We start from the raw sequence: 18,552 nt of genomic DNA, 5'->3' as shown, positions 1-18,552 counted from the left end.
ATCCCATCCACACACTACTCCTTTCCCCTGCCGAGTGAGTCACGCCTACCCCGAAAGGGAAATGGCTTAATGGTGTAATAATAATAATAATAATAATAATGAATTTCGCGTCCGCTTATAGACCAACTTTTCGATACTCGTTTTTGTAATCATAACCTAAAAAAGTATAGAGCAGTTAGTACCGATAGTATGAATTAAATTCTCTCATTGGAATAATATCATTCCTACGTACCTTTTTTTTATTCTTTAAAGCTGCTTCTTTTACTAAATATTATAAGCATGTCTTTAGTTATTTTCATGGATCTCACGACACAAAGAAGGAGTCGTAGGAATTTGTCACGTTGGGGTCTGGCTTCGCGAGAAGTATGATGGCGCATGGGTGCATGCGCATCTTCATTAATTTTCAACTACATTTGATTGAATTTTATTTCAATTCTGTGAATGAACGAGATTTTAACCACAAAAGTGGTTGCATTTTCAACATATTTCTAACAGTGTACTTCTACGTGGTTTCGAGCGCTTCTCGATTTGTTGCATCCGTCATCGCAATTATGAATCTTTGAACGACAACAAAAGTGTTAACAACCAAATTCAGCTTTTAGCGAAGCAGTTCAATTTTCAATCAAGAAAGACGAATTCTCAGCAAAAAATGTAATAGTTGCTATTTAAAGCAAAATAAGATTTTAATTGGATATTACATTCAAGGAAGATAACAATTTTAATTAAATTGTTGAATTTTCAACTAAAAACGATCAATTTTTAACTAGTAATACAAGTTAAATTTTCTAGTCTAAATATTTATTTTCAACAACATAAAAAGAATATTCAACAAAATAGTTAAATCTTCAACCAAAAAAATTATATTGTAGTATTTGAATTTTCGACAAAAAAATATGATTTTTTAACAAAATAATTGAATTTTCAACAAAACAATTAAAATTTTCACCAAATAGTAAAGTTTTTAAAGAAAAAGAGATAAATTCTGAATCAAAAATATAATAGTAGGCTTTTCAATTAACAAGAATGAACTTTCAACCAAAAATAGTTGGACTTTCTTATTGGGTTCCGTTAATTCAGCAGGGCAAGTTTCTTGAAAATAGGGAAAAAGATCAATTCTTTTAAAAAAGGGGCAAATAAAGGAAAAGGGGAAAGAGTGAAAAGCCTGGATACTAGTCATAAAGAATTTTATAAAATACAACTTGAGTTTATCCAAAATTCCCTTACTCGTACAAGTTTCCTCTGACATTCCTGATACTTCGCAATTTGAAAAAATAGGGTAGGCTAAACTACGGATATAGTGTTGGCAGCAAGGAAAAGGGGTGATAAAATGCGATACTCTTTCGCTCTCATAGTGAAACGTAATCCTCTGCAATCTCACAACGAGAGAGCCACTGTGAGAGAGCAGCTCATGTATCTTCTATACGAGTACTACGCACGGTCTAATGCGTTGTCATGGAGATTAGTGTTCATTTATACAGAATATTAAATCCGGCATATAGATCAGAAAATAAGACTCACATTATATTTTTTACTTCTTTTTTTCTTTGCAAGTTATTCTAAATGGAATCGAGTCAGGCGGCCCTCACTTTTTACATTTCGATCCCCCCGAAATCAGTCCATGGCAGGCAACCCCCGACACTGGACTGAAAGCGCGAGTTTCCTGTATTTTTCAAATATACTCCACTCCCGAGACAAGCACGGTTTCAGGTATGGCTTGCATTAGCCTTTAGCATATCTCGAGAGATTTGAAAAGTAAACAGGTCCCATGAACGATTTCTGTTCACAGTAATACAAGATGATGAATTTTAAATGGAGATCAATTTAGTTTATGCATTAAACTAAGTAAGTCACTTAATTTCAACCAGAAATGAAACTTAAGTGCATTGTCTCCTATCTGATATACGAGTGATATGATTAACTGACAGGTATGTTGAGTTTAGGATAATTTTCATTCGCGCGCTCTGAAATTCAATTCGTGCTGGCAGAAAGGCGTGCGCGAAATGCGATGCGGCGATGCGCAAACACTTAGACGGATTTCGGCGATTTTCGAAGAGGCACCAAGAGAGCAGCTGAAATTAGCCAATATGGCGTCGATAGCGCTGGATAGTATCGATCAACACTGAGCTCATGGTGGTCGTTTCGTCAACGTTTCCTATTTTGATATATGCACTCAGATCTAAAACGGATTTTGATTATGAATAAAATAATCTTACATATGTGATAAAAAAAGATATAAAAATGATTGACATTCACGTTTTGTACCTGGTAGCGTGAAATGGATATAAGTGCCTTGTTTAGTGTATATAATCTATAAACAAGTTTATATCATATAACGGATAAAATTGCCCAGATGAATCATTTATTCAGTGCTTACTTTTAACAAAATTATTTATTTCCTAAAATTATTCAATTTTTAATTTTATAATATTTTCACATTCCTAAAAAATGAACTATAGAGCATAAATCTTATGAATTTCAACAATTAGCTGACTTAAATTAATCTATAAATTTAATTTCACACGCACGCGTTGACGGAAAGTCAACAATTTTTCTGTCTGAAATTAACCTATAAAGTACATTTTACGTAGATAAAGCAGTTGACTTTCAACCAAGCGCGTTACTCAAAGTTATGTTATAATCACCAGTTGACTTTCAACTAGCGAATGATCCTTTTGGTTACACCTGAAAGTTAACCGCCTTTTTTTACTGAAATTCAGATTCTTCTTGTATTACTGTGTTGGTTTCAGAGCCATGACGCAACCTGATGCAACTAACGCGCTAAGAGTGCGGCTCTCGAGCTTTTTGTTACGGTTGACTGAGCACATCCTCCTCTTTCAGTTCCACGCCCCGCGCAACAACAAATTCCTAGGCCTCCAGTTCTAGGAATAACATAAACTAAGGTTGTTTATCTCGGTAGTTGAGCTTACTAACAATTAACAGTTAGCAAAAACTTGTAAGAGAACATTTCGAATTTAAGGATTCGGAAGATTGTTTAAAATCCTGACAATTCTTCATATTCTCCCCATTCAAAAGAGAAAAATCAAACTAAACTGTATTTAATCAACTGAAGAAGGTACGTTCCCACGAGAATATTTGCAAATCTGCAAACTGAGTCTCAGACTGTTTAATCTGCACTTGTGGTTTTAGTAATTTCACCCAAGAGGAAGAGCGTTGAATGAAGAACGATGTAAAAGTAAAAGCCCTTCCTCGACCCTCCTCTAAGGGTCGGCTAATGAAATGACCAGAATGAGATGGCCGCTCTTTGGTGCTTGACCCAGCCAATGCATTATGTATACCAGCTTATTTCTGTCCTGACCTTTTATTTTATGCACTACGCTCACTTGACCTACTTCCAAAGTTTGATAAATTACAGAAAAAAGAGTATCAGACTAAAAAATCATAATTATCTTGATACATAACTGTATTATGACATACTATCAAAACAAGGGATATATGGTGATTTTTCACGAAGCTAGCGGAATAAAATAATAGTTCAATTTTCAATAAAAAAATTTAATTTTCAACAAAAAAATTCAATGTCAACCAAGATAGATAAACTTTCAACTAAGAAAGATTACTTTTCTGCCATGAAAGATGCATTGCCAAACCAACAGGACGATTTTGAACAAAAAAGTTGAGTTTTCAACCAAAAAGATTACTGGATGGAGATCTCCATCGAATTATTACATGGCTATGTACATAATAGTTAAATTTCACTGAAGAGGCCCTCTGTCGAAGGGCGAAGCGTCTATTAATAGAGATGTTTTGGACCAGTATACCGACAATTCAAGATCTATTTTTTCAAAAAGATTACTATTTTATAAAACAAAAAAAAAACGAATTTACTACCAATAGAAAACGAATTTTCAGCAAAATACATATATTTTAACCAGATAGTTGATATTTTAACAATAAAAAACATATTTCCAAGCAAATAGTTGAATTTTAAACTAAAAAGATAAAAATTCAATCAAAACAAGAGTAGTTTAATTTTTAGTAAAAACAAAAAATAATTTTCAACAAAAAATAAAATGAATTTTCAACGAAATAGTTAAATTTTTATTTTAAGATGTGAATATTTCATTATTATTAACCAAGTGGTTAAACTTTCAACAAATTAGTAGAATTTTGACAAAAAAAGATGACTTTTTAACAAAATATAGTGAAACCCCGAGACTGCGCAGTTTTCGGGGCTCTTGTTTGTTCACGCCTGAGTGACCACCACGGACTCTTCGCAGCGCCTTTTACCTACCTGCGGCACAGTGTCAATTGTAGGAAGAACTATATCGGGGAGCCATATTACAGAGTTTCACTGTAGTTGCATTTTAAAGAAAATAATTAAGTTTTCAAATATAAAACTAGTATTTTTAACAACAAAAAATTCACATTCAACTAAAAACAATTGAATTTTGTTATTGGGTTCTAATAATTCAGTTCGAATTCGAGTGGAAAACAAGAAAAAGGCAAGTTTCTTAAAAACAGGGAAAATAGGGAAATAGTGTAAAGTCTGACATACGGAAGTAATTTTCAAACTAATTAGGTTATTATCGAACTGTATCGTTGTAGTGCCATCTTTCGCAACAGACACAAACTTTGTTAAAACCTACCATCAGGAAACGTATAAAACGTTATCAAAGTTCGTGATATTACTTCCACCTCGTTTAACTATAATCAACAAATTCAATTAGTATCCAGAACTATTTATTATCAGGTTTATTATATGAGAAATTTAATATAAGCATATTTAAACAAGCTGGCCAATCATTGAGGGAAGGGGGGCGGTCGAATAATGTATCGATTACAAATATAAATTATGATTTTTATTTGTGAGAATAAAGATATTATTGCAGCAATAATTATAATTTGCCCATTTGATTCGGATCATCTCTGATATTAGTTTTGGCTCAAATTCTCATTGCTTACCACAAATTGTCTAAATTCACTAATTTTCTCCACTCTACTCCAGGAATTTCCTTCGGGATATGGACATAGAACGGGGTAACAGAAGAGCAATTATCGACAAGCGGTTCCCGTGCGCTTCTTGTTGCTTGGCTACGAGTAAAGTATCAGGTAATGTAATTTGGGTTTACCAGAAAGCTTGTGTACAGACAATGTATACAAAACCTTGCTATTCCTAAATCAAACTTTGAAGATAACACAAAAGTTCCTATCAATTCTTAACGGACAAAAGTACTCAGCATGAACAGTTGAACACTCGCGAAGAAAATCCCTGGCATTTCCCGATTTTTTAGGGTAATTTAAGTGTTCAAATTCAAGCCTTCAAAACTAAATAGTTGATCATTTAAAGTGTTGAAAGAATAAACAGATTTATTTCGACACCTTCAAACATATAAATTTCAAATTCTAATTTTTTTAATACGAAATTATTTCAAATGTGAACCATATCCTGAAAATAAGATTAAAATTGAAATTAAAGAAGAATCCAAACATGAAAATATGAATCGCTGTCAGTCGAAGTAAACATTCAAAAATGTCCATTTTCAAATTATGAACGTTTCGAATAAAAATTAAACGATTTTACAACTAGGCTTTACAAATAAACAATTAGAAAATAGAAGTCTGTTAAAAGTCTATAAACTGCAAAATTTTTCAATTTGAATCGTAAACATTTTAAACAATTTCCAATTAAAGAAATTGGAGTCAATGAATTTTCGTGTAATCATTTAAATTCAGTTATTTTCTAATAAATTCTAGCTAAAAAATGACGTCCACCGTTGTTTTTTATTTTATTTTACAATCAAGAAAGTAGGAAAACTAATTTTCTCGTGTGTACGATTTTTCAAGCATCTTGCAAACTAAAATCTCGTGACGTGTAATGCCATCAAAAGCTAGGGAAAAGGATTGAATTATATCATATCTGAAAATGATTTCAAGAACAATAGATAAATTTACGTAACTCGCAAACGTGAAGATTTTTCCTTTCTGCTGAAACCAATATCTGACAAAACGATCGTCTTGGGAAAAGCGTATTTTCTTCCCAACTTTTCAATTGAAGATATAGTGACACTTTTAGCACTCAATTTATTTAAATCATTTAATTTATGTATACATTCTTTTAAGATCATTGGTCTTTTGATATGATTCTACTTTTTGAAGTTACTCATTGTAATTTTTTCAATGACATTTGCAGACTTCACAGCAAAAAATGGAGGAATTGGGTGATTGTTCAGGAAAATAGAGGAATAAACCACATATTCCAAAGATTACAAGTTCAAATATATTGAATTTTCAACTACATAGTTAAATTTTGAAACCAAAAGAGATAAATTTTCAACCCAAAAAAGAAAATTTTCACAAAATTACCTAAAATCGCACTTATTATGATGGTGTGATAAAAATATTATTTTGATGAAAATATTCTAAGCTCTCGAAAAATAATTATTCTAACAATAGTCTTTGTAATTAAATTTTTTCTTACTGTTGCTTCATACCAATTTGTTAAAAACGGATTAATTTTAATGAATCATGACTTATTTTTTCGGGAAAAACATTCCCTATCACTCTACTATTTCAAATTTTGAAAATAAGTAGATAATCTTCAAATATAGTTTTTAGTTAACATTTTTGTTTATTTTAGCAAAATTGTTCAAACGATTTGAGCCACAGATAATTTACTTTCAAAACTCGAAATCAATTCAGTTTGCATTTAAGCGAAAACCCCCGAAGAGGGGAAAAAGGGAAAGTTTCTGGAAAACGGGGGGTGGGGGGAATTCCTTTAAAAAAGGGGGAAAGATGGGATTAGATTAAAGAGCTTGAAGTCTAAATTTGGGGTAAATTTGTCCGCATCAGAAGACAAGAATAACTTTGAGTAATTTATCAGCAAATCGCTAATTTCTCTTAAATTACTAATGCATCCCAGACAGAGAGTGAGTATAAGGAGAACTGCGTGGGTTTTGCAGTTGGTGATGCGAAAACTACGGATGCCAAGATGGAGCCCTCGATCTGAGTGACTGGTCGGGCTGACGTAAATCTACCGTGAAGTCGCTACTCCTACTCGAGAGAAACCGAATTCCCAAATTTAAAGTGAAGAAGTCTCATGGACCTAGACGAGGAAAAAAGCAAGATTTGTGCGCAGGACGGAAATACCATTTCCATTGTCTTACCGCCACCCGCTCGCTATAGTTCATTTGCCCGCTGACAAATTAATTAACAGCTTGAGCTTGAGACCATAGTCCAAGATCTTTGTCCGTCGCTGAAAAATTAGACGAATCAACCGTCTTTCGCGATTCAAGACACGAGTGTTGTAGACTATTTGTCTTTCTTGGGAAAGCCTTGCATGGTGCATTGAAAATTGTGTCGCGACATGCGGTTCAGTTATTTAGTATACCCTAGATTTTCAAGTTCAAGTATAGAAAATTTAATGCATTTTTTAGATCTTCTTTTTTAAATTGAATGTGCAATTTAACGGGCGGGGAGGTATTACAAAATTTTATCAATTTAGAAGAAAAAGTGTTAATAATAAGAAGTACTTATTTTTACAAATGTACAATTTTATAATTTCTTTAGGACCTACAAAAATATTATTACAGGCTTCATAGTCATACTTTTTGGTTGTAAATTAAACTATTTTATTACATATTCGTCTTTTTCAAATGAAAATTCAACAATTTGAAAAACTTTTTTTGGTTCAAAAATTCATCTTTGTTCACATTTTTGAGTTAAAAATTCAACTGATTAGCAGAAAATTGGTATATTCAATCGAAAGTTAAACTTTGTTAAACATTTGAATTTTTTTAACCAAAATAGTATTTTTTAATTGAAAATTCAACATTTTGGTAGAACATTTTACTATTACATTTTGAGTTGAAAATGGATAATTTTTAGTTTAAAAATTCAACTATTTAGTTACAAATGTATGTATTTTGTTAAAAATTCGTTTCTTTGGTAGAAGATTCAATTATTTGGTTAAAAATGTATATATTTTACTAAAAAATCGTCTTTTCTAGTAGAAAATTAATCCTTCTGGTTGAAAGATAATCTTTTTGGATAATAATTCAATTTTTTATTTAAAAATTCAACTGTTTTACAAGAAGCTCCTCTTTTTGTCTTAAAAAGTTAACATTTTGGGTGAATTTGTTTTCATTATTGGCTAAAAATCTGTCTTAATTCAAAATTCCACTATTGTTGAAGAAGCGTCTTTTTGTTTTGAAAATTTATCTCATTTGTTAGAAATTTTATCTTTTTTTTGTTTGTTTGTTAAAAATCCAACTGCTTGGTTGAAAATGAATCGTTTTTCGTTGAACATTCATGATTTTCTATTGAAAATTTAACTATACTTGGTTGAAAGTGGAACAACAGTGGGACCCTTCAATAGCTCTCCCTTCAATAACCATTCCGAGAATTGACGCTGCGCCGCAGTTACACGGAGAAACATGGAAGGGCTGTGTAGCAATATAAACGTGCAAACAGACCATATTGCAGGATCGACTATAGGACAGCTCTTAAATATGGCTAAAACGACTATCTCTATAAAGTAAAAACAAGAGGTCCAAATGGACAGTCTCAGAAAGTCGACTCGATTTCCTCAGACCGTCGTCTCGGTCATCTCAAGCTGGCTGACCCGATCATTGTGAAGGGTCGGTTTGGAAATCTCGGATGGTCGATTTCATTTTATCAGACATTCGACTTGGTCGTATTTAATGGTCGATTCGATTATCTTAGATATTTCACTTAGTCATTTCGGATAGGGGATTCGATCATTTTTAACGGTCGATTTGATTATTTCAAAGTATCAATATAGATATGTAAGCAAAGAAAATTCGGTTATCGCAAAGGATCGATTCGAAAATCTTAGATGCTAAAAAGGGCTATTGATGATATATATTTTTGAATTATTTTCAAACAAACTTTTGATTCTCTATATCTGAACTGGCATGAGGTTCTACTATTTAAGGGCATGTGACACAGCTAAATACCTATATTAACGACCAGTATTTTTCAGTTCACTGAATGTTCTTTTGAACCTAACAACTTTTTTTGTAAATAAAATATCGAGCTGAAACTTTGGGAAATGTATTAGAGTAAAATAAAGTACGTTTAGGTACTACATTTCGGTAGGAACTTCACTGAAAATTATTTCATCTTTTTTCTGAACCTCAACATTTTTTGAACGTTCGAACTTTTTTTATACATAAAATATCGTTCTCAAACTTTGAGAAATGCAAGAGCCGAAAGAAAACTACGTTTAAGTACAAAGCTTAATAATAAAAGATGTAAGAAAATATATTTCAACAATCAACTCCAATGGCATCAGCCGGTAATGTTGTACACGAAAATACGAATCCTCTAGAGCCTCGTCTAGTGGCCGCCAGGTTTCGTATTTTCGAGTACAACGTTACCAGCTGATGCCGTTGGAATTGATTGTTGAAATATATTTTTTTACATCTTTTATTATTAAGCTTTGTACTTAAACGTAGTTTTCTTTCGGCTCTTGCATTTCTCAAAGTTTGAGACCGATATTTTATGTATAAAAAAAGTTCGAACGTTCAAAAAATGTTGAGGTTCAGAAAAAAGATGAAATCATTTTCAGTGAAGTTCCTACCAAAATGCAGTACCTGAACGTACTTTATTGTACTCAAATACATTTCCCAAAGTTTCAGCTCGATATTTTATTTACAAAAAAAGTTCTTAGGTTCAAAAAAACATTCAGTGAACTGAAAAACTGTGGTCGGTAATATAGGTATTTAGCTGTGCCACATGCCCTTAAATAGTGGGAAGTCCTTTATGAATTGATTTAGAGTAGGCATTCCGATAATAATCATTAATCAAAAAATTACTAATGCGTACAAAAATCGTTAAAAACGTAATTAATAAAAAATAATTATTTATGAATTTAATGTTAACGCTTTTTTCTACGAATTGCACCGGCGCTCTTCCGATAACTGCTTCAGATACCTATTCTTAATATCTCTATTATAGCTATACTTATTAGGGATTTGACTATACGATATCCCTGGTATATAGAAAATGGTCAAGGATGTTCATTTTCGCTGATGCAGGGATCTTTCTAAATTCCTTTGTTCGTTTTCAGCCAAATGTTTCGCTATAATAAGAAATAATATCTCTGTCACAGCTCAATTTTTTTTACCGTAAAAAAAACGTTTTGAGTATTGTCAATGGTTCCAGCTCAACCACCACGTTATTTCGAACCTGAATTGTAAGAGTTCTTGAACATTGAACAAGTATTGCTTAGAAAAGCAGGACTTGTGAATATGATTAATTAACGCCGATTGTGCCTAGTTCGAATGAATAGTTCATTGATTGTGCTAGGACGATCGTCACCCGAGAATAGAGTGTCTGGCTTTGCGTTTTCACGTCTCCGCCACAGCCACGTTCAAGTAGTGTATTTTCCGCAAAATAGGAAACTACGAGTTTCCTAAAATAGAAATGAAACAGCCAACTACCAGAGAGTTCGAGAAATCGGACAATTCAAATACACTCCAACCAAAATCCACAATAAACTTTTCAACAACTTTCGAGAGACTTTATTTTACTCAAGTGAATAATTATTTATCTGAACTCTATAATCAAAGCCTAGAATTTAATGAAAAATTAAGATTTGTGTAACAATATAATTATTTCTTTCGTTAACTAACACTCAATTCATGAGAATTTTTATTTTTTAGAAATGAAGAATTCAATGCTAGGATTGTTCATTATGAATGTAAAATACTTTTATTTAATGAAGCTAATTTTCTGATTAAAACCTTCTTCGACTAAAAGAGAAGTAGTTTGTTCCGTTCTTTGCGACATAAATTAGCACTAAATTCTTGAGTAGTGCCCATTTCAATACGACAATGTGGTATTTTCAGCTTCATGGACCTTAAATACACCTCATCTAGTATGACGGCCCTCATCCGATTACAACCTGTCCAAGCACCGCTTAACTTAGGCAATCCTTAGATTATAAATATTTTTAAGATACAAATTATTCTTCTTTTTGCACACAAAGGGAGCCGAAAGTCAAGTCTAATCTTCGAAATTCGATTTATTCGAATACTTAACCCTCAGGGTACGGACTGGGTTAGCGTAACCCGAGCAAATTTGTCAAGTAGTGCCACTTTGGAAGAAATCGATAGGTCGGCAGCTTCATTCTGCGCTTTGTGTGCAAATTATACTTTAGAGAAATTGGAGCCGGGTCTTTACACCCAGTCCGTACGGAACGTGACAAAATCCGTTATTTATGAAAATTAAAAACTGTCTTTTTACAAGCAGTTTATGCAGTAGAGTATACTAGTATATATAATTACATTATTTTTAATTTATTTTGATAATATTATATTGAATATAATTATGCCCCGTACAAAGCCTAGCACAACTCGCCTGTGAGTGCCTGTTATTGGGGTGAAAAAAATCAAAAAGGCTGCTACTTTTTTAAAACATTTATAAAAAAATAAATAAAAAATAAATTATTAATACTTGACATACATATTCTTTAAGGCATTGATGGATAACATAAAATAAGTGGGACTTGAAATCAAGGATGAAGCCACTCTTAAACCGAGCAAAAGACCCCCCAAAAATGCTTTTGGACGTTTATCTTGGAAAGGGCGCATCGGAAACAAATTATTTTTTTCAGTACTTATAGTTTTAGTACTTGTAATTTACTTAGTACTTATAGTACTTATAATTTACAATAAGAATGCTGGTATGAATTTTTCCTCTGCGGGTCATACTTTCTGAATAATTACCCCTCAGTGTAGGGAGGGAGTTGTTCCGCGCAGGTGGCAAGCTCTTTCCGCAGCTCCTGTCTCGAAAGCGGGTCGTTTTTGGACAAAAGTGTATATAACATAAATTATGCAGAATTTTCTGTTCCACAATTTAAGTCTTAAACATTTTAGTCGAAAAAAACCATCTTATTTCAAAATATGAGCCATGGAAGCAGCGTGACACCCACGAAGTGACACTCACCCCTCTATTTTGTGGGTTGATTACTCAGAAAGTATAATCCGCAGAGGAAAATTTCACAACCGCATTCTTATTGTAAATTATAAGTACTATTTTTCTGAAAAAAAAAATAATTTGTTTTCAATGCACCATTTCCAAGATAAATGTCAAGAAGCATTATTGGGGGGGGGGGCAAGTATTAATAATTTATTTTTAATGTAAATTTTTTTTATAATTGTTAAAAAAATTGGCCGCCAATTTGAATCTTTTAACCCCTAAATTTATGATTAACAACCCCCATATACATAAATACACTATTTTCGTTACTTTAGGACTGCGTTTTTTCAAGTTATTTAACTTTAAAAACAATTTTACGGAAATCTTTGTTTAAACAAATAAATAAAAATTAGCGGCAAGATTTCTTTTTTTAACTTTTCATTACACATCCTTATCAACACAATGCAAAAGGTTTCATTCAAATCGGCGGATCGCCGCCAAATGATAGAAACACTGCAATTTATGTCCAAGTTCTCTTTACTAAAAGACATTTTACAAGTGCTTATGGTGTGACAAGGCCATATGCAAGGAGCATGTAGCTAAGATATGCTGCGAGTGCGCAAATAACTTGTAAGAGTATCTAGTTTATTGAATTTAATAAAAAAAATTTAAGAAATTTCTTTTGTTTATTCATTTCATACTTATCAATATTATCTATAACAAGTATTTTTTTAATTGTGAAATATATTTCTCTTTACGACATTTATGATGAATTAATTGAATAAGATTTTATCCCTACACCAAAAAACGCTTTCTTTGGTAGTTTGAAAAAAAAATTGTTTGGAGCGAATCGAAAAACGAACGCAGTCATTTTAAAGTACAACTTTTCAGCTTTCAAAACCTATTTATAAAATTTTTAAATCTTTTTTTTTCAAAAAACAGCAAGCTTTAAAAAAAATTTATGAAATTTTTTCGAAAATTGTTTATATTTTCAAAAATAACTTTGTTAAATAAAATAATATCACAAGTTTAATAGAACCGTACATTGATTTACAAACAAATAGTTTCAATTGACGAATTACAGCCCAATATACAGTCGCTCAAAGTTGCCGGGCTAGACTAACCCATGTGCGTACGGAATGTAACATTTTTATAGTCCGTACCCTGAGGGTTAAGAGGAATTTCAAAGATTCGACTTGACTTTTGCATTCAGTTTTCTACAAAAAAATGAATTAAGTTTGTTGCTAAAAAATGAAATAATTTAAGAAAATCAAGCTGGTTTAATGTAAAGTTAGATTTTGTTCTAATTCGAAAAATCCAATGTGCCAAGCGTGTCTAAACTTGTATTAAAAATTAGAACAAACCACTGCACACCTCCAGTAATCAATTATGGACGAAATTTTGTTTACCTTATACAGAAAAAATTGAGGGTGCGAAATGTTACATGTACATAATAGGTCAAGCAGGGTAAACGCGAGGTGGGAACTCACCCCGAGGTAAACTTTCCGTGGTGCATGGCAGATATCTTTTGCGGGCTCCGCTAGAGGCTAGAGGCAGCACATTACAGGCCTGTAACCACGGAAAGTTTACTTCAGTTAGAAGTAATCAGCCGACTATAAACCTCCTTGAACGATTACCTACAACACTTCGTACCCCAAGTTTTTTTCTGTGTATTATGAAGGTGATTGGATCTAAAATTCAAAATATTAAGAAATGAACGAACACGATATTCAACAAAAAGGGCCTATTTTCCGGAGTACACAGGTATGAGGCTAGGGAATCTAACTAATCCTTCAAATTGACATATTTTGACCATTATGCGGTTCAAGAAACCCCCTGGCATCGCTGATACGCAGAAAAGTAATGTTGAGTGAACTTGTTTGTCTACTGCAAGAATTTATCTATAGTAAAGATAAGTGCGTCGTAAACGTGGAAGGGGACCAAACAAAACGCCTTGCATGTGTATAAGTAGATCATGGTTTGCTGACTAAGAATTAATTCGCGACAGAAGTGAGGTCTAAAAGTGAATCCTCCGTGTATTTATGTTCCACCAACTGATCGTGTTGTTTTAGATATGCTTCGATCAGGCAAAATCCCGGAAAACACAAGTCTCCTAACGTTCAGTTACCAGGTTGCAGATATCCATTTGATGTAAAAATAGCAAATATTCAACAATGGTGTAATTATATAGAAATTAACTCAATTCAGGATTCTATTTTCAATTAGAAATAACGTGCATGTCTTAATTATTATCGGATGTACCGATAAATCTAATTTACTTCTCTTTCTATTAATGGCGCTGCAGATTAAATTAATAATGGACGTATTAATTTTTTTAGGTATCACAGAAACAACTAAGAATAATATTTGGTGCAGAAAAATGTTTAGAGCGATAAAGTTTTGTTTAACCAACTTCGCGTCTTTCAAAAAACATTTGTTTGTCATGGAAAAACAGAAGAAAGTTTAACCGATGTTTGTGTAAAATTTATCCGTGGAGTTAATTTTTGTTGCAGAGAATCTTTCATCGGAAATCGATGTAAAGTTTACCTTCTGTTTTTTCTGTGATATATTCGATATAAAAACAAGGAATTTAAATGTCAATCCAGAAACTTTAGTGAGAGTGAATTATTAGTTTCTGAAAATTTGAAATTAAAATTGCAGGTAATAACTCACAAAAGTTTAAACTTTCTGAATCAAAGAAAGAAAGCTTTAAATCAAGAAACAGTTTAATATCATTTATTTTTTATTATATATAATAATCTACCATTCACTCATTCTGTCCACATCGAAGTTTCCGATTCTTTTTCACGTGTGTTTTGTTTCTACACAAAATTTGAAAATTAGTCGATTTTAAGGTCTTAGTTTCAAGATCCTACTATAAAGATTCTTCAATTTTTAAACAAAGTTTGGAATTTATTCATCTTTAAAGCTTCAAGTTTGAATTCAATAATTTGTCAAGTATCTAATCAGAAAGTATAATATAATTTTCAACGTTTTTAGAATAATCTAACTTTACAGTTTTACAATATTCAAAATTATTAAATTTTGAGCGGTGATAATACTTGTTATTTTTTTACATAAATCATATTTTTTAGTTAAAAACTTGTCCAATCACTTGAAATATCACTTGATACTACTTCAAAATTTCCTTAATGTCAAATACAAATGATAGTTTTGAAGAGGCAGGCCTTGAAACTAAAGTTTTTTGGCCTCAAAAGCTTAAATTAAATACTATTTTATTTTACATTTCTAATTTTTGGATGCGTCGGATTTTAAACTTTACAATATTGTAGTTTTAAATTCAATTTACTATTAATTTTTCAAAAATTTAACATTGAAAGCCTTAATAATCAGTTTAAGATTGTAGAATATTTTTAGTTGAAGATTAAAAAAATAAACCACTTAAGACTAAAAAATATTTGATTGGAAAATTTCAAGAATGAATACTAATTATAAAGAAAGTATTAAAAATTAAACAATTTGAAATTTAAAAATTACACATTGCATAATTGAATAATTTCTTTAATTATTTCAGAATTCTGGATTTCAATGTTGATCTCTTTCAGGTAATCAATTTTGCAATTGAAATTGAAAAGGTTGAATTTTGAAAAGTTTAATTAAAAATTTGAAAACGTCTAATTTTCAATTTTTAAAGTTTGTAAATTATTATCTAAAATCATTTAAATTCGACATTCTTTAATTAAAAATAAAAATTGTTTAATTTTGAACACTTTACATTAGAAATAATACAATTTTGACGCATTTCGTCTAATGAAATTGTCTAGTTTTCAAAATTTTGTTCTGAAACTATTCAATTTAAAACGCTTTTATTTATAAATGATAGTAGTTCAATTTTCTTTCATTCCATTCGAAATATTATCCTTTTTTAATATTTTATCTAATCTAAAATAGTTTTTTGATGGATTTTTGAATTTTTTATATTTTTAATGTTAGAAAATAGAAAAATAAGCGCGTGCATTTACTGACATTATAAATAATAACTTGCTACAAAAAAATTACTTTTCTTAACAAGTCACTTTTCCAAACAGAATTAATTATAAGAATATAGTTGCAACCAAATTTGTTCCAAGATTAATTTTTGCTCAGTTTCCCGCGCTTCATTGTTTCCTCAGTGTATATTGCAATGAAATTTTGAATAAAAGAAAAAAATATTCCTTTCGTGTCGAGTAGCAGAGTGTACAGTGTACACTCTGAAATATTAACTTTGCGCCTGGGTAAAACCATACTGCACGTTTTCATTCGAATTCATGGAAAGCGAATACTCCGAACAAAATTATACGCGATATAGGATATGTTCTTCATTGCGTGATATTGTATTTTGCACCTGTGAAGATGTATATATCGGGTAAGTAATATGTCCCATACGTAAATGACCACATACGTGTTCACTGTCCAAAGAACAAACCCATGTTAAATGTCATGTTTCAGTGGTGTCGATGTTTGAATTGTTATATATGGCAATGTAGGTATGATGTTATGATATTAAATCTCGAAATCTGAAAACTGTTCCGTACTTTTTTTTTTAATTACAAAAGTTTGAAGCGTGAATTTATTCGAATCAAAATTCTATTTATTTAATTATGCAACTGTAACCAAAGGGCGATCCACGACTCGTCCTCATATTTGTTTCAGGACGATATCATATGTACACTACTGGTTTTATGTTAGCCACGAATAATTTATCGTATGTACAGCCTAACTATTGTGCAATCAACGTGGGGACGGCGGGCAGCCCCCCCTCCCCCACCAGCGCACTGTTATCCTTATCTTAACTCGGGAAAACCTATATCCATGAAGTAATTCATGCCATGTATTAATTAGCCTTTTTTACAAGAGTAAAACTTAAATCAACTCTAAATGAACCAGAATTTAATATATTTGAAAATCAGATTTTTTAAAAATATGCCAGCAAAGACGTTTCAGACGAAGTGAGGTAATCTCTAAATTTGAATCAGTGAGAAATGGGCCACTGAATCAAATCAGTAAAAATATTAACACATTCACAATGCAATATCACTAATTCAAGTAGCTGGAAAAGGGCCACTGATTGAAATCAGTAAGAATTTTCAATGAAAATCTGCTAATATTTTAAGCTTAAAAGAAACGTCTGGAAATCATTCAAAAATGGTTCCCCAGCTATTCATAGATTCATAAGATACTAAAGGTTTCAACATTTCCATTTTCCATTCCACCATTCGAGTATCAATTACTTCATGGCGCGTTGTTCCGAGTGAGGGAAAGAGTAGTAGGGTAACAGTGCTGGTGGCGAGGGACTGTCAGTCGTGATAACGGGGGGTCCATAAGGACCAGACCGTGTCTACGATCTCATCCTGAAGCTGGTGTGAGGAAGAGTCGTGGACTGCCCCCGGCTCTGAGAAGATTCTGCTCAGAGATTACCAGTTTTAATTTTTATATTCCGATTTTGAAAGCCTTACAATTTTAACGCAATCCGATTTTTTTCTGTTAAATTCAAATCTAAATTGTCTGTAATTAAACATTTTTCTTTCTCTAGGAAGGAGCAAATTTCGAATAATGGACCAAAAAAGCGTCCAAGTCGGAAATATCCAAGAAAAATAAAAATTGAGGAAAAGCATTCAAAGAAATAACATTATGTTGGAAGTATTGCCGTTGATTTTCTCAATAAAATGTTTATTCTTCCTAAAACATCAAACTCATCTTAGATGAATGGCACCTTTCAAACTGAACTATCCTGTGTGAAGGCTACATAACTTCAGCGTTATCATACTTTACACCTTGCCTTATTTTTCACGAGGAGAGGAAAACTTTATCTATGAAATATAATGGGGAAATTAGTTTAAATACTAGGAAAATATGTAAAAATATCACACTTCACAGCCCAAAATGCTCTCAAACTAAGGGAAATGGAGTGAATTTTTACGAAAAGAGGGAGTAAATACATTTTGATAAAATTAATATATACTATCTAGGAACCATATTAAATGCAGTATGAAACACTTAAGACTTTAATTCGAAACATACTGCATTTTCAACCAAAAATATTAATTTTCTGTCAAAAAAATCCATTTTTAACCAAATAGGTGAATAATTCTCAACCTACAAACATGAACATTCAATCGAAAGGTCTATTTTTTAACAAACTAGTTTATTTTTTAACGAACCAGTCGAATTTTAAAAACAAAAAAGATCAAACTTGAACCAAATAGTTGAATTTTCAATCTAAACGGACACGTTTTCTTTCCAAAAAGACAAATGTTTAAATATAATTTTTCAAAAACAACAATTAATTTACATCCAAATAGTTGAATTTTTCAACGATACATTGTTTACACTGCCACACACTGGCGCACGACTGTAAAACTACGTGGGCCAGCAGTTTCTGTTTAATAAAATTAATTTTCAACGAGAAAAACGTTCAAGAAAATATTTAAATTCACAACGAATAAAATTAATTTAAAAAAGTAGTTTAACTTTAAACCAAGGAGTCGAATTGTTGACCCAAACATATGACTTTTTAACAAAATAGTTGAATTTTCGACAAAATATAAAAATGTTAACCAAAAGAAATGAATTTTGAACCAGAAGCATAATAGTAAACTTTTCAATAAAGAAAATTAAGCTTTAACCAAAACTAGCGGGATTTTCTTC

At 31.7% G+C, this 18,552-nt stretch overlaps 1 protein-coding gene across 3 annotated transcripts in view; it reads right to left on the bottom strand.

The window, feature by feature from the left end:
* The window catches only part of LOC117168974 (heterogeneous nuclear ribonucleoprotein L), a 303,882-nt gene that overhangs the window by 61,141 nt on the left and 224,189 nt on the right, over positions 1 to 18,552 (bottom strand). The gene's annotated exons all lie outside the window — the stretch shown is intronic.

Source organism: Belonocnema kinseyi, chromosome 3 (assembly GCF_010883055.1).
Source record: "Belonocnema kinseyi isolate 2016_QV_RU_SX_M_011 chromosome 3, B_treatae_v1, whole genome shotgun sequence".
NCBI lineage: Eukaryota > Metazoa > Arthropoda > Insecta > Hymenoptera > Cynipidae > Belonocnema > Belonocnema kinseyi.
Note: the sequence above shows the minus strand (reverse complement) of the source record. Positions and strands in the feature narration are given on the sequence as shown.